Here is a 23,959-nt window from a genome sequence, read left to right as displayed (position 1 = left end):
TGAGACTCTGTTCTCAAGACAACAAGTGTGGTCCTTAAGTCTCAGGGTTCCATTTCACAAGACTGCAACTTCACCACTTACACTTGCTTCAATCTTTTCAAAAAGTCTTAACAAAACACCAGGTCACATGACCCTCTTTCTGGTTTACCTCACCAATTAAGTAGCAGTGGTTTCATTGGGGGTTTCACAGTGTCTGAGTGGCTAAATATGCTTGAAGGCCATTTTCTGCATGCCATCTTGGGTTCAGCTAAGTCCACCCCAATTGAATATCTCTGCTTGGAATTAGGTTAAACCTCACTCAGGGGGCTAGCATTGAAGAAAAGAGGGGTATTTACTTCCATAAGTCAAGGATCAGACCCAAAAGCCAAAAACTAAAATTGCAGAAAATGAGAGGGAGCCAGTAGTTAAGGGAACCAACTTCTTGAAAATAAATGTGATTTTGACCAGATGGAATGGATACCGGACTTGATGCAACACACTTGTTTGGTCACATTGAAGGGGGACTTTTCGAGATGATTAACTAGATGGAACTGGGGAAATAATTCTGACCATCTATCTAGACTTCGGGGCCATGTGGCTACCATGACTGTCACCCTTTATATAGAAAAAAACAGCTCTACCTATTACGCTATCCTCATCCATGATCCGTAAATTCCGTCTCATGCTCCATACCAACTAACTGCCTTTGTAGCAATTTGTGGCACTAGATGGGAGATACCTTTGGAGGAAAGATGCTTCAGAATATGTAGGCTTCCTGGTACAAGTGAGACTGCAAGAAATGTTCTTACAGAATGTACAAAGCTAGCTACAAACTATATGACTATTCTAGGTAATTAGATTCAGGATTATGATTTTCTTAAAACTCAAGATTTCTGGAACTATTGCATAAACACAGAGTCTACTTAACACATATAGCACTTTACCGTCTATGGTTTCACATTATGGAATGTTTTCAATGAGACCAAGAATGTTTACTTAAGTGATTGCTCGACAAAGTTACTGGATTGTGTTGGGAAACTGTGATCAGCTATATTGTTTGGGGAGCCGGGGTACGGAATGACATCAATTTTATTTGTACTTGCTGCTTTGGTAAACTTTAGCGGATAGCACAGCGATGGATTGATTGTTAAAGCTAGCGTAGTAACTGTCCATCTTTGTCTTGGCCTGCCAAGTGTCCCGTCCTTTACCTAAGTCAGCTATTTCCTGATTTTCTCCCTGTCTTTTTGTGGCGCCCTGATGCCTGCGGGTTTCCGGCGCTTAATAAATAAATAAATGAATAAATAAAGCTGTTTTTATTATTGTATTGCTGCCTTAATTTTTTATTGTTTATACTGAGTATTTATGGTAATGAACTAAATCACAATAAATAAATAAATACATATTCTGGACAAATTGGTGACCAGACAAGTGGCAGTACTGGAACACCAGAAAGATGCTACAACTAAATGAATTCTGTTGCAACTATGAGCGCATAGAGAAAGCTGCTATTTGGAACAAGCAAAGTTGGGCACACTATATAACGCCCATTATCACAGAGGACCTGCAAGCAGCCTTCCAAGTTCTTAATCGAGACGGGCAGACATCTTATTAAACTGTACATTTTGGAATGACTTGGCCATGATAAAGACATTTACTGTCAATAGCTGCGGGGGAAGGAGGGCACTTGCTATGCCAAGTATCTCCATGACAAAAAGTATACTGGATTTGGTATATCGTGACTAAATGGCTCAGGGAAACTGACCTTGGATGAGTTAAAGGAACAGCTCACTATGGAGCACTTTATGAACTTATTGCCCCAAAACATTCAGATTCCCATTCACCAACTCAATCAGTCATCTCTGGTGGCAGTATTTCAAACTGCTTCCGGCCATCTACATGCCCACTATAGGTATCAAAATAGCAGCCAGGAGATCATCAGAACCTCATCCCAGTTCTGATCCAGAGTAGACAAAAACATTTCCCAGGCCTACTTAAAAGCCTTCCAATAGACCCAGCCTGCATTTTAGTACCTTAGTCCTCCTACCCAGCCCACCTGAACCCAATAAACCAACACCATGAGCACTGGAGTCCCTACTGTTAAATGCTATGCATGCAGAAAACTTGGTCACATCTCCAATAGTATTCCATCAGCCTAAGACCAGAACCAATGGACAGGAGGTGCTGCAAGCCAATTGAACAGCAGTGTGAGCTGGAGATTTGGTGGGTCAATCCAGAGTTCCGGGAGGTCTAAGAATAAACAACAGAAGGAGGCATGTTGGACAAGGAAGAGGTGAGGGCTAATAATATTGCCCATTGAGCTGGAAGGACAACCGGTGCTGGCTGTATTATACACAGGGAGGAGACAGACGGCAGTCCAGTCAGATTTTGTAGATCCGGAGCAGCTATTTTTCTACAAATGTGTGCCCATGATGTCTGTTTACAGAGACCAAGAAGACTATCCAAAGGCCCTGCTCATCATATGCATAAGCATGGAGCAGTATAAGGCGGAGGTAGCTGTCTTTGCAGGGCTTCCCGTCATGTTTGTTTTAGTTTTTCTCTCGTCTGCTAGTCATGCTAGTCTCTTGGACCCAATCTTTTTCACATTGGTTGCTGGTCCCAGGGCGTTAAGTGAGCTCGGGAAGAAGCATGTCAGTCTCCGAAAAGTGTTTCGGAGAGAGGGCGCTGCCGAGGATCCCTTAAATCCCCTAGCATCCCCAGCCAATCAGGCCCCTACAAGCCTCACTATAGGTTTGGTGGTATTTTGGCAGTATATCTGCTGAAATACCATCAAAGGGATTTACCGTTCTACCGCATGGATTCACATGCTCATGAATATTCCCCATCGTCAGGCTGGGAATCCTCGGTAAAGAAAAAATCAGTTTCAGTTTTGTTTCTGAACTGTCTTTCTCCTAATAACCAATCACTGGTCTCTGGGTCATACTGCCCCCAGCCAATGACTGCCCTCTACCTAAGCCCCTCCTCTGGCAGCCATCTTCAGATTTTTACCGCACGTTCAAGTGTTGGGAGTCCTCGTGCTATAGCTCTCGAGCTTTTACTGCGTTATGCGAGTTTTCAAAGAGTTCCAACTCATTTTTTCGGTCAATCGAGCCTCAAGCTCCACTGATTCTACTTCCGATTAACGGGGACCCTTTTCGGAACTTCTGCGCCCTTTAAGGGCGAAGTTTTCATCGAGTTTCACTTCTCAGAGGATTACGGAAGATCTTTGAGGCCTACCCCGCGTGGACATGGCCCAGGACAAAGGAAACACGACGCCCGGACCCAAGCTCTTCAGGAGCTGCCCTCGATGTGGACTACAAAATGTCTTCAAGGAGGATGAGCATTCCCGATGCCTCTATTGCCTTCATGAAGACAAAACGCACGTGGAAAAGGACTGTGCGTTTTGCAAGAACATGTCCAAGCGGATGATGAGGGATTGTCGTACCCGCCTCACCAACTGACTGGAAGAGAAGAGCCCAGCAGCGGGTGAGAAGAAGTAGTCCGAGCGGTCTTCTAAAACCTTTGAGGGCGCCCGGCGATGCGGGCCCAACAAAAGGTAAAGCACCGCGAGTCCGCGGGCACCGGGAGCGCCGATCGGTCGGGCTCCTCGGTTGTCAGGCAGGGCGCACTTTCACCGACGCCATCAACAACGAGCCAACGCTCTGGCTCGGGGAAAAGAAAGTCGGCGAACCCGGTTGATCCCGACGGAAAAGACGAGGGGGGGCGAGGCGGCGACCCTCCCCCCAAGGTGAAGGCCTCAAGCGTTTCCAAGGTCGCGAAGGCCCTGATTCACCCGGTTAAGACCTCTATCGAGGGAGTCGTGGCGACCCTGGCGAAGCCTACAGAGGCTACACCAGTGTAGGTGACCTCGGGGCCCAAAGTTTCCCTGCCACCGCGGAGGGAATCCTCTTTTCAACCCATCGATAAGACCCCTGTGAAACCCTGGGCGGAAAAAGAGGGGGGGCCCGGTGGCCATTACAGACACAGATTCCGCCTCCGAAGAGGAACTGGCTGCCGTCGCAAAGATCCTTGACAAGAAGTTCGAGGAGGTCCGGTCCAACTGGAGGGATCCCGACGAGGCGGACGAAGAAAGCAACGGCGGTGCCGACGGGGAACCGACCGCCGTGGAGGGGACGGATCCTTCTCCCCAACTGTTGCTCCTGTCGCAGCCAGTGCCGATGCCACAAGACAACTCAGGAGCTATCTTGATGGAGATTCTGGCTTTGTGTACGGAGATAAGGGCAAGATTGCCCCTACCCCCAACGGATGATCCATCGGAGCCTGGACCGTCGGAGAGTCCACCAAACAAGCGGAGGAGAACACATCCCCCCTCCTTTCCAGCCTGCATGGCCCTCATCTCCTTCCCCCGTTCCGAGGGATGATACGGGAACAGAGACAGCGACAACGGAGACGGTGGTGACGACGGAATGGACCTTCCATCACCACCCGCTTGGGCTTCCCCTCGCGACAATATTGGCTCCTTCCATGCCATGATCACCAGGGCATCTGAGCACTTCCAGCTCTGCCCTGAAGAAAAGAAGAAGGAAGGTTTCCTCTACCAACGGCGGGAAGCCAAGAGGAAGATGTTCCTCTCTATTCCACTGCTGGATGACATCCGGGACGAGGGGCTCACGCTCCTGAAGAACTGGTCCACGGCTCCTGCTAAGAGGGACCGGTACGAGAAGAAGTACCGGGTCCCGGATTCCACCCCCATGTGCCTTAGGGCGCAGCCATCCCCAGATTCGGTTGTCTCGGCGGCGGCCAAGAAGAAAGCAGCGCGGGCGACGGCTTCAACCTCGGCTTATCCGCCAGACGGCGAGAGGAAGAAACTGGATGCCATGGGGCGACGCGTCCTCTCGTCGGCAGCGACGATGATTAAGGCAGCCAACGCCCTTGCGATTGTGACACGCTATGACAGGGAGCTCTGGCTTAACATTGCTCCCCTGCTGGATTTCCTCCCGGACGACAAGAGGGCTGAGGCCCTAGAGATCCTACAGGAAAGCGAGGTGGCGTCAGACCACGCCATCACGGTGGCCACGGACATCGCTGACACTGGTTTTCGCCAGATGGGCAACAGCGTTTGCCTTTGTCGGCGCGGCTGGCTCAAGGCAACTGATTTCCGCCAGGACATTCAGACCAGGGTTCTGGACATGCCCTTCGACGGGAACAACATGTTCGGCAAGGCAGTGGACGAGTCACTGCAGGCCATCAAGACGGACATGGAGACGGCTCTGGCCTTGGGTGTTCTCCTCCAGGCAGCCCATTCCTCGTCACAGGAGGCCTACAGAGGACGCGGCAAGACAGGGGGACCTCGTCGTTGTCGCCAAGGAGGCCAAGGCGGCAAGGCCGCTGCCAAGCAGGACTGAACCGGCAGTAGCGTCAGGCCCCCACCTAAGCACCCCGATGGAAGGCCGGCTGGCGAACTACATCAGCGAGTTGGAGTCCATCTCCACCGACCGTTGGGCGCTGGATGCCTTAGCCCGCGGGCACACACTGGAATTTCTAAGGAAGTGTCTGCATATTCCACCTGTGGCCAGGAAGGAAAACCACGTCCCGCAGCTGCTACTGGAGGTACGAGTGATGCTAAAAAAGGGAGCCATCGAACTCGTCCCAAAGAGGCTCCGGGGCTCCGGAGTGTACTCGCGATACTTCCTCATAAGGAAAAAGACCGGCGGTTGGCAACCCATACTGGACCTTCGTCGTCTAAACAAGTACATCAGGTCCCAGAAGTTCCGGATGGTCACCCTCCAGCATGTGCTGGGACAGCTAGAGGAAGGCGATTTCCTGTCGTCGCTGGGCTTGGAAGATACCTACTTTCACATCCCCATCCTAAAAGGACATAGAAAGTTCCTGCGATTCGTGGTCCAAGGGCGGCACTATCAGTTCAAGGCCCTTCCCTTTGGACTGAAGTCGGCGCCCAGGGTGTTCACCGAGTGCCTAGCACCAGTGGCGGCGTGGCTGCGCCTGCTGCGCCTGCAGGGGATCCACGTCTACCCATACCTGGACAACTGGCTCATCCGGGCAGAGTCAAGAGAACTCGCCGTCGTTCACACAGAGAAGACCGTCCAACTGCTCACTGAGCTGGGATTCTCAATCAACTTCGCAAAATCCCACCTGGTACCGTCGCAAGTCGCCCTGTTGCTGGGAGCCAAGCTCGACACAGTGGCGCGATTGGCCTCGCCGTCGGAGGAAAGGACGAAGGCCATCCTGGGCAAGGTGCAGCAGCTGTCGGCCATGGACGTAGCCAAGGTGAGGTCCATCAAGTCCCTGCCCTGCTCGGCGTGATGTCCTCCTGCATCTACCTCATGCGACCACTGCAGGAGTTTCTCGATGCCCGTTGGATGCAAGCGACGGGCAGCTTCAAAGACAGGATCTCGCTCAACGAGACCTTCCGCCAAGTGATCCGGTGGTGGGGCACCCACGTGCATCTGGCGGCAGGGATGGACTTCCAGACCCCGGCCTTTCAGGAAACAGTGACGACAGACGCCTCCCTGGAGGGATGGGGGCTCACTCCAGAGATCTCCACGCAAGAGGCCTTTGGCTCCCAGAGGAGAGGTCACTACACATCAATGTCCTGGAGCTCTGAGCCGTGTTCTGGGCCCTCAGGTCATTCCTTCCATCCCTCAAGGGCAAGGTGGTAAGGATCTTCACCGGCAACACCACCACGATGTTCTACATCCGGAAGCAGGGAGGCACCAGATCCCCAGCCCTATCCAAGGAAGCTCAGGATCTGTGGCACTGGGCCGTCGCCCAAGGGATGTTTCTGGTGCCCTTCCACCTGGCAGGAATAAAAAAACACCATTGCCGACGCACTCAGCAGGGATCTGCGCTCGTGCCACGAGTGGGAACTGCGGCAGGATCAAGTGGCTCTCCTTTTCCGATGATGGGGCAATCCCCAGATCGACCTATTCGCGACGTCGGCGAATACCAAGTGCCGGAGGTTCTCCAGCAGGTTTCCCCAGCCGGGGAGCATGGGCGATGCCTTCTCATTCCCCTGGGACGGCCTGTTCCTGTATGCATTCCCACTGTTGCCGTTGCTGCTGCAACTCATCAACCAACTCAAACGATCCCGGTGCAGGATGATTCTCATCGCACCGGCGTGGCCGAGGCAGGTCCGGTTCCCGGACCTTCTGGACATGTCAGCGCCCCCCCAGTCAAACTGCCGATGGACGCGGATCTTCTCGTCAGAGAAGGAGGCGCCATCCTCCCCCACGATCCGGGGTCGCTGAACTTGCAGGCCTGGCTCCCGCAGCACTAGAGTTTGGAGGGTACGATATCCCAGCGGACTGCAAGGAGGTGCTTGCAAAGGCCAGGGCGTATTCGACTCTCAAGTGCTATGGACACAAATGGAAGAGGTTCTCTGTCTGGTGCCGTGCAAAGAAGAGGAACCCTCTGCGGATTACGGCCCCTCAAGTGCTGCCGTACCTACTGTCACTGGCCAAGGCGGGGCTGGCTCATGCCTCCATCAAGATCCATCTAGCAGCGATTTCCCGCTACACCAGAACTCCGGTGCGATCATCGCTGTGGTCCCATCGCCTGGTGAAGGCTCCGGCCCCGGCGTGAGAGCTCAATGTGGTGCTGAGCAGGCTCATGGGGCTGCCATTCGAGCCGCTGCATTCGTCACCCTTGAAGTTCCTCTCGTGGAAGACAGCATTTCCTGTGGCCATCACCTCCGCACGGCGAGTGGGAGAGATCCAGGCCCTTTCCTATAAACCGCCATACCTGAAGTTCCACGAGACGAGGGTAGTGCTGAGGACACACCCCTCCTTCATGCCCAAGGTGCCCTTGGACTTCCATCTCAACGAGCCCTTGGTGTTACCTGTTTTCTTCCCGTCGCCTTTGTCGCCGGCTGAGAGGACTCTGCACTCGCTGGATGTGGCTAGAGCGCTGAAGTTCTATGTGGAAGACGTCACAACTGTTTGTGTACTTTGGACCTGTGAACCAAAGGAAGGGCCTCTCGAAGGCTTCCATTTCCAGATGGCTGTCCGGCTGCATCATGCACTGTCACTGGTTGGCAAACCGACCGTTGCCCGAGAGCCCATTCAACCAGAGCGGTCGCTGCTACCACGGCGTTCCTATCTGGTGTGCCCTTGCTGGACATCTGCAGGGCTGCTATGTGGAGGTCGACGCACACCTTCACGAGATTCTACTGCGTCGACCGGGATTCCAGGGAGGAGTCCAGAGTCGGCCAGGCAGTGCTGCACAACCTGTTCGCCTGAAGGTGGGCCTGGTGAGGATGTAAGAGATGCTTAATGTTGCGTTGATGTAATGCTTAATGTTGAGCCTTGCCACCTCCCGTGGTTGTGCATGTGTGTACTGCTATGTATTCTTGTATTCATGAGCATGTGAATCCATGCCAGACCCCATGCTGGAGAAGGAACAAGTTACTTACCTGTAACTGTTGTTCTCCAGCATGAGTCTGTCATGGATTCACATGCGAACCCTCCCTCCTACCCCTCTGCTGCTCTTCTCTTGGTCCTTCTGCCACTTTACGTGCTACCAAATCTGAAGATGGCTGCCAAAGGAGGGCCTTAGGTAGAGGGCAGTCATTGGCTGGGGGCAATATGACCCAGAGACCAGTGATTGGTTATTAGGAGAAAGACAGTTCAGAAACAAAACTGCAACTGATTTTTTCTTTTAGCAAGGATTCCCAGCCTGACGACGGGGAATATTCATGAGCATGTGAAACCATGCCAGACCCATGCTGAAGAACAACAGTTACATGTAAGTAACTTGTTCCTTACCACCACTTGGTCCAGTAAATTATCGGTGTGTTACTAGTGGTGGTAAGGAGGTACAAGGCTGGGTAATTCCGCTCTCTCTGCGCTGATCAGTACTCAAAGTTATTCAAGGATAAGTGTGTAATTGGTATCGAAGCTGTGATTGTAAGCAGCCACAGGTACCTTAAAGGCCTACCCAAAGCCTTAACACTGTAAAACTGAATTGAGTCTGGTACACTGTGATTGGCGCTAGGTTAGGTAACACAGTTAGTTAGGCTGGTTGCTGGACAACTTGTTTCAATAAGGCATTTTACAATGTGTATTATTAAGAGCGCATTTAATCATCAGTGTGTGGGATCACTATGCCTAGTGGCGTGCTGCGATCCTTTTTGGTATAGTGACCGCACACATACAGGGGGACACACTGATTCAGCAACAGGTTTGGGTATTTGACCCTATATACAGTTCACAAGCAACAGCATTGATCGTGTTCATCACCATGCACGTGAGTACCCTGTTGTGTAAAAGACCTTGCTAGGGTCGAAGCACCTGTCAACCTAATGGGCACATTGATGATTAAATGCACTCTTAACAATACACATTGTGAGATGCCTTATTGAAACAAGTTGTCTGGCAACCAACCTACAAGTGGTGGTAGGTTGTGTTAGTCCCCATTTATTGTAGTCTGTAGACCTCCATGGGGGATTTCGACAGAGTTGCCACCGGTGGAAATTCCGCCGATTTGGCCATTTTTTGGAGTTAAGGCAGAGGAACTACCTCCAGCATTCTACTGGAATTTGTTTTCTCCTCCTTACCTCCAAACATGTAATTAGGCGGTAGCCGCCCCACGGAACTCGTAATGACGCAAAGCCCTTCCGTATAAGCGAAAGCTTCAGGCTTTAGAAAAAAATGCCTTGGCTTATGCCTGCTTCTTCTTCTTTTCTTCCTTAAATGCGTTGCCAACCCAAGCCATCCATCCCTTTAATAAAGAGATGCAGGGATCATGAACCTTGTACCCTGGGTAAGTGTGTGATGATCACTGCAATGGGATGCCCTTGTAGGAGCCAGTGCCACAATTAAAGAGCAAAAGGAGAGGCAGGAGGCAGCCTTTACCTAAGCCACTAATGCTGCCTGTCAGGCCACACACCCTTTAGGCCTCCCTCCCTCTAGAATCCTCCCCAACCCCCCAATTTCTGCTGAAGTTTTGGCACTCCCCTTCCTTGCATGATATATGATTTGATATATTTTTTTTAATTTAAACTTCTTTTTATTGTCTTTTCTGTCATAGTACTTGAAAACAAACATGCCGCCTGTGTTACAGATTGATTGCTTCAAGAACATTATTAACCCCCTTCCTCAACAGTACTTGCAGTGCAGTGGTATATTACATTCTTCCTCTTAACACACTCATCCATATATTAATGAGTTGGGGCTGTTTGATTGTTGCTAACTGAGGTCATCGCTGTAGTCTGGTGGTGGGGTGTAAAGTGAAGTGATTTCAGATAGTCACCCCATCTTTGTGGGTTCTTGTTATGAGGTATTGTGTGTATGGTCCCCATATGTCTTTGGGTTTGGTCTGTGAGTTCGTCAACTGCCCGAATTACGTCTCCATTTCATTGCAGTATAGGATATCAGCCCACCACTGCTCCACTCTGGGGATATGGGGACCTCCCCACACCAGTGCTATCCATCTTTTAGCTAGTAGTAATAGTCCAGCCAGTTTCCTAGTGTACTTAGGGATATGCTTAGTGTACCCCAGTAGTGCCATTAGTGGTGACTGCTCTAAGTCCTCCCCCACTATTTCACTCAGTGTCTCGAAAACCTGTGACCAAAACTATCTAAGCCTCGGGCATCGCGATGCAATGTGTAAAAAGACTGCAGGTGATGTGGCGAATCGCGCACAGCTATCAGGAGTCTCGGGGAAGAACGTATGTAACATCGCCTACACTGATGTAGGTATTTAAAGTGGATCCAGTTGTATCTGGCATTAAGAGCCAACCTTCTCTTTCTCCACAGCAGTAGCCCCACGTCTCCTCGGTCAATGCTTACCCTAGTGATCGTTGTTTTACCCGTGATGTGTTGTCTGTCCCACTTCTGGCATCTATGCATTTATTATACAGTGTGGACACCACTTTACTGCCATTATTTCTCGAGAACATATGCGCCAGTATGGGGACTTATTCGGGTTCGGCTGGAAACTTGTGAAAGATTCGCTTCAAGGAGTGCTTCAGACAGAAATACATAAACACATCCAGCGAAGTAAGTTCCTCTCTACGTTTCATCTCCTTCATCAACAAGAATTGGTCTTCAGGGAACAGGTCCCCGAATCTAGATATATTCAGGCGTCTCATAAGGTCCACATGGCCCTTCTCGCGGGTCAGGGGTCCTCCTGGTATGTGTATGACCTGGATATGTAGGGAGTAAATGATTTCCCCTTTTGTTTTGCGTTCGATGCAAGCCCAGGATTTTCAGGTCAATTCTATCATATTCGGTGACCTCGGAGATCTATCAGTGGATGTCAATATAGTCGCCCTTAGTAAATATGGGGCCGCTAGCGCCCTTTCCGCCTCGATGTGCCTTTTATCCCTCTGACCTCCGAACCAATACAACAGGAATCCTGCTTGTGCTGCCTCATAGTATACCTCAAAATCGGGAAGTGCCAGACCCCCTTTCTCCAAGGGGGCTGCCATTTTCTCACAAGACATGTGCCTGTTTTTCTGCCCAACTGATATCTCAGAGCATATCTCCCGGAAGTACTCCCTGGGGGGCATGATTGGCACATTGAGAAACATACAGGAAACGTGAAAGTCGTACCATTTTAAACAGCGATATCCTCCCGTATAGATTAAGCAGCATTTCCATCCACAGATTCACTGAAGTTATGGTCTGCTCTAGTACCCTGCGATAGTTCCGCTTATATAGTTCTTTTCTGGATCTGGCTATGTATGCTCCCAGATACCTGGTGTGAATGTCGTGCCATTGGAATCCTAACTTATCAGCAAACCGGGTGGTAGCCACTGTGAGTATGAACAATAGCGATTTCGTAGCATTGATTTTTTACCCTGAATAGTCCCCAAAGCCCACCACGTCTGACATGACAGGGCCCAGGTTTTGCTCCAGATCCTTGATATATAGCACCATGTCATCTGCGTAAAGAGAAATGACCACCCTGTATTTGTATAGTTGTATGCCTCTGTGGATGTGTCGGTCCCCAATCCCCTCTGCCAGTGGTTCGATTGCCAGTGCGAACAGTAATGGTGAGAGTAGGCACCCATGTCGTGTGCCTCTCCTCAAAGGTATATCCGGAGTTAGTAGGCCATTTACTCTAATTTTAGCGCTGGGTAAGGTGTAAAGTAATTGAACCATGGCGATAAATCCCTCACCGACTTCCATTCTACGGAGGACCGTGAACAGGAAGGGCCATTCCACTGAGTCGAATGCTTTTGTGGCATCTAGCAGTGAAGAGTTTGTCTTGTTGTACAGCCGACAGCAGTCTGAACATCCCTGCGAAGCCCATAGGAGGTGGATCTTCCGGGGATAAACCCGGATTGGTCTGCTTTTACGCATTTGTTCATCAATGGGGCCAGCCTGGACGCCAAGATATTTGCCAGTATTTTATTACCCATGTTTATTAAGGATCTTGGGCGGTATGATGAGCAGTCGTCAGGCGCTTTGTCTGGTTTTAAGAGAATAAATACCACTGCTTCTCACATCGAGTCCGGCAGACACCCAGTCTCCAAACTCTGTCAATAGACCTCCAGGAGACGTGGAGCTAGTTGAGCGGTAAAACATTTATAGAATTCGGCTGTGTAGCCGTCTGGGCCCGGGGCCTTCCTGGATGGTGGTGACTTTATTGCAGATTGAACCTCCTCCAGGGACAGTGGGTGGCCCAACCATTCCCTCTCCTCGTCTGTACACCAGTATAATGCCACCTGGTCGAGATATTCCCCAATTTCCGGTTGCGATACTTGAACCTGCAAGGAGTATAGTCGGCTGTAGAAATCGCAAAATACTTTGGCAATGTCGGTGTCTTCAAAATTTCACCTCCCCTTGAGTGTCCTTGATGGACAGGACCATACCCTTCTGTGTTTACAATCTAACCGCCCTCGCTGGTATCCTACCCGGCGTTGCCCTTCCCCATATTGGCGTGCTGCTGTCTTACCCCAAAGCAAGTTCACCTCTCTCAGAGTCAGCTCATTGAAAACTTGGAGTTGTTTCTTAATCTTGGCGTGTTCAGCTATGCTTGTCCCTGTTGTTTCTGATTGTATCTGTTGTATTTGAACCTAGGCCTCCGCTAGCTGTCGCCTTATTTGTTTTAGTATTCCCGCTTCTCTAGCGATAATTTCTCCCCTGATTACACATTTGAAGTATTCCCATAGGGTTGCATGCAAACCTACCGACTTGGCGTTTAGTTCAAAGTAATTATCAATGACAGTGGACAGCCCATCCCGGAACGCCCCATCTGTCAGGCTTTCACTCTTAAACATCCAGTTTGGTCTCCCCGCTATTCTTTCGGGTAGTGTGAGGCTTGGAAGTACCAGTGCATGATCTGATAATGTGCGTGCTAGTGTGGTGATGTTAGCTGCCCTACCTGTTAGTGTTTGGGAGATCAGGAAATAGTCCAGTCTGGAGGCTGAATTGTTCACTGAGGACTGGGATTTGTACCCGCCTCCCTCGGGGTGTCTTACTCTCCAAATGTCATCCAATTCCCCTGTTCAACACATGTCTCGCAACGTATTTGTCACCTTAGATACTGGTCGGTGGATCCCACCCGTTCTTTCCTTGTCGGGAACCATCACTGCGTTGAAATCCCCTGCCCAGATAATTTCACCAGGGGGTGCTACCTCTAGTTGCCTAGTAATCCACCCCAGGGTTTCTACCGAGTCCTGGTTTAACCCATAAATGTTGATCTGGGTATACACCAAGCCCTGTATTGTCCCGCGCACCATTACAGCCCTCTCTTCCTGATCTTTGCTCTGGGCGATTAGTTGAAACCCCACTGTGTTCCGCAGCATTATACACACCCCCTAGGAATACGTGGAGTAAGAGGAAAAATAGCCTCCTTACCAGGGGTTAGGTGAGTCTCTTGCAGAAATGCTATGTCCACATGGTGCCGCTGCACATATAAAACAACTTTTTATGACATTTGGACGGGCAGTTCAGGCCCCTGAGATTCCATGTCATGCTTTTTAGTGAGTCTGTCATTGCGAGTCTGCAAGTCCTTAGACATCTCGACCATTCTCAATTTTTTAACCAGTAGCAACAGTCCCCCTTTGTGACTAATATGGATTTGTAGCACCAACAACCAATGCAAGTTTCCATTGTCCCAACCGATTCCCAACTCCCCCCGCCCCCACCAGCAACCCCAACCTGCCAGTTACCTCCCTCCTATCTCCCTTCCACAACAAATATATGCTTTTGCGTGGTGGTTGCTGGAAAAGCCAGCCACCCTAACAGCTCCATTTAGCTTACTGTGCCCAGTCTGCCAGTTCCAGGGTTAGTTGCTTGTCCTCATTGTCTGTTGTCTGCGGTTTCGTGCCCCACAGTGGGTGTCCACTGCAACCATTATTTTCCCCTCGTCGTGGTGGTTTGGCTAGTAGCTCCAACATAGCTTCTTCCGGGGTGTGAAAAAACTGTTCTCATCCGTTGTGTGCCACTCTTAGTTTAGCTGCAAACATCATTGCATACTTGATTTCTCGTGCACAGAGTCGTTTCTTGACTTCGATGAAGGTTCTCCTCGATGCTTGCACTTTATCTGAAATGTCCGAAATTAATCGGATTGTTGCGTCCTGGTGTGTCACTGAACCCAATTCTATAGCTCTCCTGAGGGTCCAATCTCTGTCCCGATAGTTCAGTAGGCAAGCTATTATCGGTCTCGCTGAGGCTCCCGACACCAGGTGCTTCCCACTTGGGATGTGATGGGCCCCCTCCACAATGAATATGTCAAGGAAGCCATCACGACCAAGGGTCTCTGTCAGCAGATTTTCAACCAATGACTCCTTGTTGTGCTGGCACCCCGATAATCCTCAAATTATTCCTGCAGGATTCAAGGTGATCCTGCTTCTCTGAGAGTTCCCTGAAGGCTGTCTTGACCAGGGCCATGTCCCTCATGATGGTGCGAGATTCATCCTCTACTGTGGACACCCTGCCCTCCTCCTCATCAAGGCGGTCCCCGTGTTTGTCCAGGCGAAACTTGAATGTGATCGACCTTACAAATGAATGTGTCCAATTTCCCATTCAGGGGCTGTATGCTTGCTTGCACTTGCCCCAGCATGGTCTTAATGTCCATTAGTGCCCCACTCAGATCCAATGCATGGGACGGGGTGTCGCCTGTTGGTAGAACCTCACCTGTGGGTAGTTGCTTGACTGTGGCCGGTTATTCAAAGTGTAGTTTTGATTGATGTTTGCTGGATTTTGGGGACTTTGACATGTTAACACCGGTAAACGTGGTGTGCTCCTCACAGTTCGCTGATGGCTCTTTCATTCGTGTTAAGCATGTACCACCTCTCCTGGTAGCATTGCCCCCTTTCTTCAGCAGTGTCTCCACTTGTGGGATGCATGGGATCTTCCCCTTCTGGGTGTTAGAGCGCCTACAGGGAGTTGCCCTGTTATCTTGCCTACCCTGAAACGGGTTGGTGTTATACTGAGTTTACGTAGGGTTGTCACTTTACGTGGTGTGGGCTGTGCTGGGATATGCCCCCCGCCATCCGGCGAGACTGTGCTTCAGGTATGTTTCGTTTTGCCCCTAGTTGTGCTGCAACTCTCCCTGGGGAGCAGTTGTCTGGGGGATGTTGCCCTTCCCAGTGGCGCTTGTGGTTCCTCCTAGTCTAGCACCAGCGGGTCAGAGGGGGAGGAGAGCTGGTGGCTGCATCTCCGCCAGCCCCCGAGGCTGAAGTGCAGAGCTTGTCAACTCCCAGATCCTCTTGTTGCCGGTCAACTATAGCCATCCCCCGCCCTCCGCAGTTCCCGCAACCGAGAGGGTGAGAGGAATCAGCTGGCGCTCGGGCTCGGTCAATGACCCCCCTGCCTGCAGTCCCAACTGTTCTCCTTACCGTGGGTCAGGTTGGACACAGTGTTGAACGTCTCTCTTCAGTCCTGGCGTAACTCCAAGCCATTGGTGGCTTACTCCTCTGGGTGTGTTGCGTCCTCACTGGCCCCTCCATTGTCGGGCTGATGGTCGCCTGATCAGCCCTCTTGTCTTCAGCAGGGTCCTGTGGATTTGGGTTGCTCCCCAGGTCTGGAGGGGGGAAGGTAGGAGACTGCTTCCTGCCGGCCCCAACGCAGAGGCATGGAACTCTGCCAGCTCTTGGAACATGCCATAGCTGGTCCACTGTAGCCGTCCCCCGCTCTCCATAGTTTTTACATGTGGGGGGGGAGCAGGCAGTGGGCGCTCAGCAGTGGCAACGTTAGATTTGTCCCTCTTGGCCACAATCCCGGCTGCTATCCTCACTGCGGGCCAGGTCAGTCCTGGCGTTGATTGACACTTTATGGTGCAGGCACTATTCCGGGTCGCCAAGTGAGCGTGTGTATCACGCTGCAGTGGGCTTCTCCTGTGTGAGTGCCGCATCCCCGCAGGTCCTCCCCCCCAGCATCGGGATGTCAGCAGCTTGGCTGGTGCCCCCGCCGTCGGCAAGGTCATCCGGGTTTAGGTCCCTCCTTAGGTCTCTGGGCTTCCCCCATACGGGGCGCTATCCCTGGCGATCTTGTTTGCGGCCTCCACTTCTCTCTAGGGCGGGTAGATCTCCCCGCCTGTGCACTCTGCACTCGTGAGTACGTTGTCTTTTGGCCTTCATTTAGGCACCAGAAGCGCTAGGATTTTCGTTGAGGTGTTCCCAATTAACCCAGCTAGCTTATACAGTACGTAGAGTAGTGGTGGCAGGCTGGATGTAGCCAGATTTTTTCTGAGTATCTGGGGCTGGTCAGGAGCTCACAGGCTTGCGCCCATCTTGGCTGGGCTCTCTAGCGTCCCCCTGATTTGGTATTTATAACGCGCCTTTGCACAAGTGTTTCTAGTCACCACAAGACAGAGGAGGGGAGAAAGAGGGATGACAAGACAAACGATCTTACTAGGCCTTGTGACATTCAGATCGTGCAAGTGCAATGAGAAGTTCAGGGGAGAGGGTGTGCGGAGAAGTGCAGGGCAGGGGTGCGAGGGGAATGCAGTCAGGGCAACAGGGCTCTGAGTAAGTGTGAGGGAGGGCAGAGGACTACACAGATACAGTCCCAGACCAGAAGAGCTGGGTAGGCCAGAAGGCAGTGCAGTGTGACTGGTCAAGGGGTGGGGGGGCATCCTGTGTGACTCTGAGGGCAACCACACCACCAGTCAGGATGAGCAGACAGGTAGGTTAGCAGGGGAGAGGGAGAGAGAAGGAAGAAGAGAAGAGGAAAGTCTGGACTCTGGTGACCGTAATTAATGCATTGTCTTCAGGGCCCAACAGTAGTCTGCCCTCCCTCCAAATGTGTTGGCTAGCCTGACATTTTGCTGATACTGGCAGATCCTTGAGACTGACAGTGTTTGGCAGGCAGGCCTTCTGTCAAGGAGTCTTGAATGGAAGAGTCTAGCTGACTTTGTGACTGAGGCCTAGTCCAGTGGGGGCTGGCACATTTTTTTATTGGAGCAGTGTATATATTTGCCACAAATATGCGTAGGACACGATGCGTAGCGAGGGACCCAAAACCAACCAAGAGGGGTTTGGTGGTGCTCCCTTTCCCCGAGAAATGTTTGGGTATAAAGGGTTAAAATGGTGCATTATATACCACAGTTTCTGTGAAAAATTGGGCAAAACGCTAGACCGTTTACAGTTGGTTTTGTAGGGTAACTCATGAAACAATTCAATAGATGCATGTCATCAACAGAGCACAGGAGCATTTCCCAACACATTTTTATGATGCCTTTCTTCTCAATATATCATTAAAAAAAACACGTTCCCACTGGCTGTGCCCATAAATGCCCATGCTGGTTGCACCTATACATGCCAGTATTCCCATATAAGAATAAACGCTTTTTTGCTTTCTGCATAATGTCAGTAATTATACTATAAGAAAACATGTACAAGCTGGCGTTGGCAATATATGCCAGTATCTGCACATAAGAACATACTCCTGTTGGCTTTGCCATTAAAAATGCATACCTCAATACGAATACATGTCTGACGCGTAAGAACAGTTATGTTTTGCTTCATTATAGCAAAGGCCAGCTCACCAGCACAACGAGCGGTGCTCATCATTCTGATGAGTGGGCCTCTTGATAAATTCCCAAATCAAAGGCCTGCGCAGTGAACGGCATGTGCTGGAGAGCGGGTCTCTGATTTGGATGCACCACCTCCCCATGTACTCTCCGTGGGGTATGCTCCAGTAACTTTGAATTTGTGGGGATGTGCAGAAGCGCCCTTTCACACATTCAGAGCTGCAGTACTCCAGGCTGCATCCCCAATGGGTCATGCAAAGCTGGGGAAGCAAAATGCCCCACGCTTTGCATGGCCCAATCGACATGTGCAGCTGGGGTATGAACTGTCAAAGGGAAACTGGGTTTCTCTCTGACAGTTCAAGCGAGCCCAGGAGCGCTCCCTCAGCTGCTTGTTGCAGCTGAGGGAGCCCCTAGTATTTTCACTGGGCTTGCTTGGCGGTTCATCCAAAATGGGTGGGTCGACACCCCTAGCTCCTGGCTCTGGACCTATTTGCAGAAGTGCTTCCCCAGGTGATTTGTTCAGTCTTGCAAAACGGTGCTGAGAGTGAGTTTTTCACTTCTTATCTCCACTGTCATGTGGGCTGGTATATTACATTTAAAGGGATGCCTGAAAAACATAACTTTTCCTCCTTGCAAAGGATTAACAAGTCAATCTCTATTGGACTGAATACACATTATAGAATGCTTTAATCATTAAACGTTGTACCAGTTCCGCTCACTGGGGGAGAGTAGCCATGAGGGAACTGTGAGGAATCACAGGAATCCGTCACTTCTCCCCAAAGGGAAGCCGTTACCTGTGAGGCTAGGGAGGTTAGCCCGCTCTGCAATACCCTCCCTAGGGTTAAAGGCAATCAGGACCTCACCAGGAGAGACTCCCTCTTTGGAGACAAGGGGCCTCATTACGACTTTGCAGGTAGCCTTTTGGCTGCCTCCAAAATCAGGTACGGGTTCCCTGAATGGCGAATTACCGGGCCATTACGAGTTCGGAGGGCCCGGTAATTCCTCCTACTGGGAACCCGGGCCCGGACCTTCCCCATTCCCATTTGAGCCCCCGTAGGGCTCAATGGGAATGGGAGCGGGAGCTAACAATGGGCCGATTACAACCGGCCCATTGTTAGCTCCCTGGTCCCCTCGCGGGACCCGGTAAGGACGCCTGGTTTTACCAGGCGACCTTACCGGGTCCCGCGAGGGGACCTTGTAATCTTGCGGAATGGGTTTAATGGGTCCACCTCCATTAGCGGAGCCCGTTAACCCATTCTGCAAAGGTCGTAATGAGGCCCAAGGACTCCCTAGGAGCCAGACCAATGGTACACTTTTAAAGCCATTCAGTAAAGACAAATATGAAAAACATACTAAAATGTGTTATTATGATCAGGAAATAAGAGTTATAAGACTTCCTCATACTGTGAGGAAGGGAAACCTACTTTCGAGGACAACCGAACCGACAAATTCAAGAAATAAAAGTTATCCCTTTAAGAGAAAGACTATCTCATACTGACATGAAGGCAAACATTTTGGGAGGAATAAAGAATCAACAGAAAGAAAGGACTACAACATTGCACTGGGGAAGTCCCATGGCAGCACAATAAAGGAAAGAGGTGGAGACTGATAAGGAGAGGTGGAGGTAGCCTGCACGATTTGAGTTTACTCGCAGTCATGTGTTGAGGACGCGCAGCGTCCTATTCCAGAGCGGAACCTGAAAGGAGTTTGACGTGCAGAGTCAGCACGAGAAGGAACAGAGCAAGGCCAAGACAGACGCGAGGCATCCTTACCAGAGGCAAGAAATAGGTGGTGGTTTGACTGAGAAGAAACAAAGGTGGACATGAAGGTCCTTAAACAACGCTGAAAACACAGTGGAGCCGACACAGAAAGTGTCGACAGATTAGGAGCTGGAAAAAACGTGGCTGCAAGAACGGAAACTGCAGAGGCCAACCTGACAAGGGACCAGGAATGTTCCAAACAAGCGAGAACCCCAGTGATGCTACCCCGGTCCACCACTGGTAACTAAGAAGATGGGAGACCCGGGAGAGGGACAGAGTCATTACTGGAAGTCTTCTACTCATCCCATTCCTAAATTATTGAGATTGAATAAAGATAAAGATAATCATTACTGGAATGCTCCTACTCGTCCCAGTCCTAAACTATTGAGAGTGAATGAAGCTAAAGAGAATTGTTACTGGAATGCTCCTACTCATTCCAGTCCTAAGTTATTGCGATTGAATGAAGATAGAGACTCATTACTGGAACACTCCTACTCGTCCCAGTTATAAGTTGCTGACATTTAGTCAATACAAAAGCCCTGAGATATTGCAAAATGGGAAACTTCCTGAGAGGGGAAAAACTGCAGAATCACTTGAGACTAAAATTATGCATCAAACCCAAAACAGAGTAAAAGACTCTGGTATAAAGATTGAAAACCCAGGAAGTCAAGAAATAAATACTAAGTGTTGGATAACTTTGCCTTATGAGGGAAAAATGACAAATACAAATAAAAGAGACGAAGAAGGTTATAATGATCAGAAGAGTAAAGACAAGACAGGATTATACATTTGAAGAAAGCTATATCAGAACTGTGTGACCTAACAAGAGTAATTGCCCATAGTTACTTAAGAATAACCTATTGAGATACATTGGAAAGAATTCCAATTTACAGGAGAAGGGAGTCATTCTCCTGATTTTGTTGTTATAATAGTGTTAGGGTCAGAGCAGGTTAGTTTGGATAGTGTACTGTTTCTGAGTTGGACTTTCACTGATGACGGACGAGCACCTTAGCTAGTTTTCTTAGATGGGATCACCTTGTAGTATAGGGAAAGTTAGGCATTACCCTATTTGTTAATACAATCATCAGTAAAATGGCTGACCAGAGTCTGTGTCCTTCTTCTGACTTGCCACAGTACACAGCACATTTATCTATTCTACTTTGCCTTTTTCACTTTTGCTGTGTTCTGTGGTGTACAGTAGGTGCCCCCCCCACTGTACCATTTATTCTCTCGTCAACTCACTGCTTTTGTAACTCTCTATGTAACATGGTTGTTGCAAATGTTTACATTTACAGCAACATTTTGATGGTAAATAAAAACCTCCCACCTCTCATCTGCAACATTTTAAGTGTTTAAATGTCTTAATTGCCTTTGGGTTTAGGCTGTGCCTATGCCAAATGAGTGTCTATAGTTGAGAGACAGAACAACAAAGGATGCTTATTCGACTAAGGTGTGGAGCCATTTCCCGACAAATCATTGCAAACTAAGGAACTAATGTTCAGAGTAAAAGGCAAGATCATTTCCTCCTACCTATTAATTAAAAAAACAAAATGAATGCGATAAATGTCCCTGTCTACATCTTTTATAAGAGCTATGGTCACCCTGAATTAACTGTCCCATAATGCCAATAAATTGTGTTAATAAACTAAGTTTCCTTTTTTGTCAGGCGAAATACAATGCAAACAAGGATTCAGTTGCGGTTTATAATCTACAAGGCACAGTGCATGATATCACAGATGTTATGGCAAAAAATATTGACCGGCTTTTGCAACGAGAAGAACAGTTGGAGGAGCTTGTAGTCAGAACAGATGATCTCCAAACAACTGTAAGTGATTCAACAAATCTACATTTGAGCTTTAAACCTTGATCTGTATTATGTGGTTTTACAAGGTTTTACATTCAGTGAAAAAAAACCTTGTGTCAAGACAAACCTTTGGGGTTATGTATTAATATGATTCCTTACTGGTAAACGTCATTATTCAAAGTCCTACTATCCCCTGTCCCATTCCTGTCCCTCACCCTGATGCCCAAAATAACGTACAATATTTGAGTTCACCCCCACCTAGAGGAGGGTTTAAAAGGTGTCACCCTCCTATCAACCCCTCCTGTAGTAACTACTAGTATCAAAATTAAATCAAAATCCTGCTGTCCCTCTTCATCGTCTTAGCAGTAAAAAACATGGTCATAAATAGTGGTGCCACAGATAAAGGCAGCATAAACCAAACAATACGAAACTATAGCAAACCAAGTTAAACATAATCAAACAACAATTGTTAGTGGTTAAAATAGTCCTGAACCAACGACCCAAAGGCAGCAGACAGACCAGTCAGATCAGTTGCGACTATTGAATGTTTTAACTAGAGGGGTGTATATATTTTCCAGCAATTAGCAGGAGCAACTGAACATAGTGAGGGAGCCTCGCCTAAGCAAAGGATGGTTAAGGGGTTCTTCCGAGCAGAATATTTTGGTAATAATGGGTTAAAATTGTGCATTTTACAGAACTCTTTTTGTTAGAAATTGGGTAAAAAGCCATGCAATTTACAGTCAGTTCTGTAGGGTAGTACATGAAAAATATCAAATAGATGCCAAGTCGACATCAGCACACAGGAACAATGTTCAGTACATTTTCATGGTGCCTTGCTCACAATTCATGCCAACATTGACACTGTAAGAACACACTCATATTTGCTGTGCCCAATAATGGCAGTATTTCCACAGTGAGAATACACTCATGTTGACTATCCCCAATACAGCCAGTATTAACACTGTGGGAGATAAGGACATTTGCCCAGAATCAAACAAAATTAGGGATGTAGGGAGGACCATTTTTCTATTTTATTGTGAAGTGTGGTTTGCCAAAGGAGTGCAGAAGGCGCTAGATAAGATTGTGGGTATTGAAGCAAAGGGGGAGCTGGAAATAAAGAGTATAATAGTGCACCATTGCAAAAGTATCAAGGAGGGAAACAGCCCAAAGACGTCAGGCGGAGGATGCGAAATTGGTAGAAAATAAATTGGCTACGGTTGTTGTCCAGACACCTGTGTTGACGCCAGTACAGGTGGAGGGATAGAGAGCACCCAACAGGTCATGAGCCCCACTATTGCGCTCTGGGCTGACGGAGGACAAGGACAGTGGGACGGGGGCAACAATATCCCAGCCCACCGTGGCAGCAAGGAAGAGGGGGCTTTCGAGGTGCAAGAGGAGGGGGATTTGGACCCAGAGGGGGTGGTTTGGACCATCACAATGTCGGAATTGTTTGAGGTGTGGGCATTTTGCAAGGGAATGCAGGAGCAGGTCTGCAATGGGGTATAATTATGGGTCACCGCAACAAAACCAAGGGCCCCAAGGAGGTACGACGTCCTTTCATCGCCGTTTTTTTATCGCTGCATTTTTTGACGCAGATTTTTTGCTGCGAAAAACAAACATCAAAAAATATGGGTGGTTGGTAGGGGGATATAATGTTTCTGGGGGTTTGGGGTTCTAGATTCTAAATAGGTGGGAAAGGGAAATAAAAACGGGCGATGGAATGACATGGAACCCCCAAGGACTAGGGTATCCGCAACAGAGTTAATGGGATCAAAATCAAGGGTATACACAGGGGCAATCCCAGACATACAACCAGCAGCCTCAAGTATCTGATATACAGGTACAGCGCCCACTGCAGCAACAGCAGGGTGGTGTGGCCTCGGCCAATGGGGTACCAAGCGGAAGCACAAGCCCCCTTCTTGTTTCCTGGAACGAACACATATCCTGATTAGGACAGCCCACAGAGAGCACTCGCGTGTCCGGTCTTGTCAACAACCATCCGCCCTGAAGAGCAACCTTTGGTGGGGCAGAGATAGGAAACAAACAGTTCATATGTATGGTAGACTCAGGTGCAACAAAAGCATGTATCATGGATGGAAATTTCCATTATCAGACAAATATCTTGACACACAGGGATTGTCTGGGGCTATTTCCTAGATTCCATACACTGAGGAGTTGGATGTAAAGGTGGGAGGGAAGGTGGTACGGGTTCCCCTACTATATTCTGAAAGTTGCCCTGTTAATTTACTGGGCAGGGATCTGCTCAGCAGACTAAATATGACCACAAAAGTTATGGGTGGAAGACTAAATATGACAATATAATTCACAGATCGTGCTATGTTTTGCTCCACACCTGGGATATGCGCAGTAAGGGCAATGCTGGTAATACATACAATGACAGGGGAGATGGTGGTTTGCGGGACCCCCGTGGACTCGGACATGTTCATTTATGGTATTACTGTGCTCGTGAAGGCAGTGCCTCAGATTGCTAAACAGTGTTGGCGAGTAACCA

At 49.2% G+C, this 23,959-nt stretch overlaps 1 long non-coding RNA gene across 3 annotated transcripts in view; it reads left to right on the top strand.

Moving 5' to 3' along the window:
- Nucleotides 1–23,959, top strand: part of LOC138511055 (uncharacterized) — an 804,004-nt gene that overhangs the window by 706,122 nt on the left and 73,923 nt on the right. For all 3 annotated transcript variants that reach the window (XR_011280562.1, XR_011280563.1, XR_011280561.1), the window contains one exon: nucleotides 21,310–21,468. This is a non-coding gene — a long non-coding RNA (uncharacterized lncRNA). The remainder of the gene's footprint in view (nucleotides 1–21,309; nucleotides 21,469–23,959) is intronic.

The sequence above is a fragment of the Ambystoma mexicanum genome, chromosome 6p (assembly GCF_040938575.1).
Source record: "Ambystoma mexicanum isolate Mex_15411 chromosome 6p, UKY_AmexF1_1, whole genome shotgun sequence".
NCBI classification, from domain to species: Eukaryota; Metazoa; Chordata; class Amphibia; order Caudata; family Ambystomatidae; genus Ambystoma; species Ambystoma mexicanum.
Note: the sequence above shows the minus strand (reverse complement) of the source record. Positions and strands in the feature narration are given on the sequence as shown.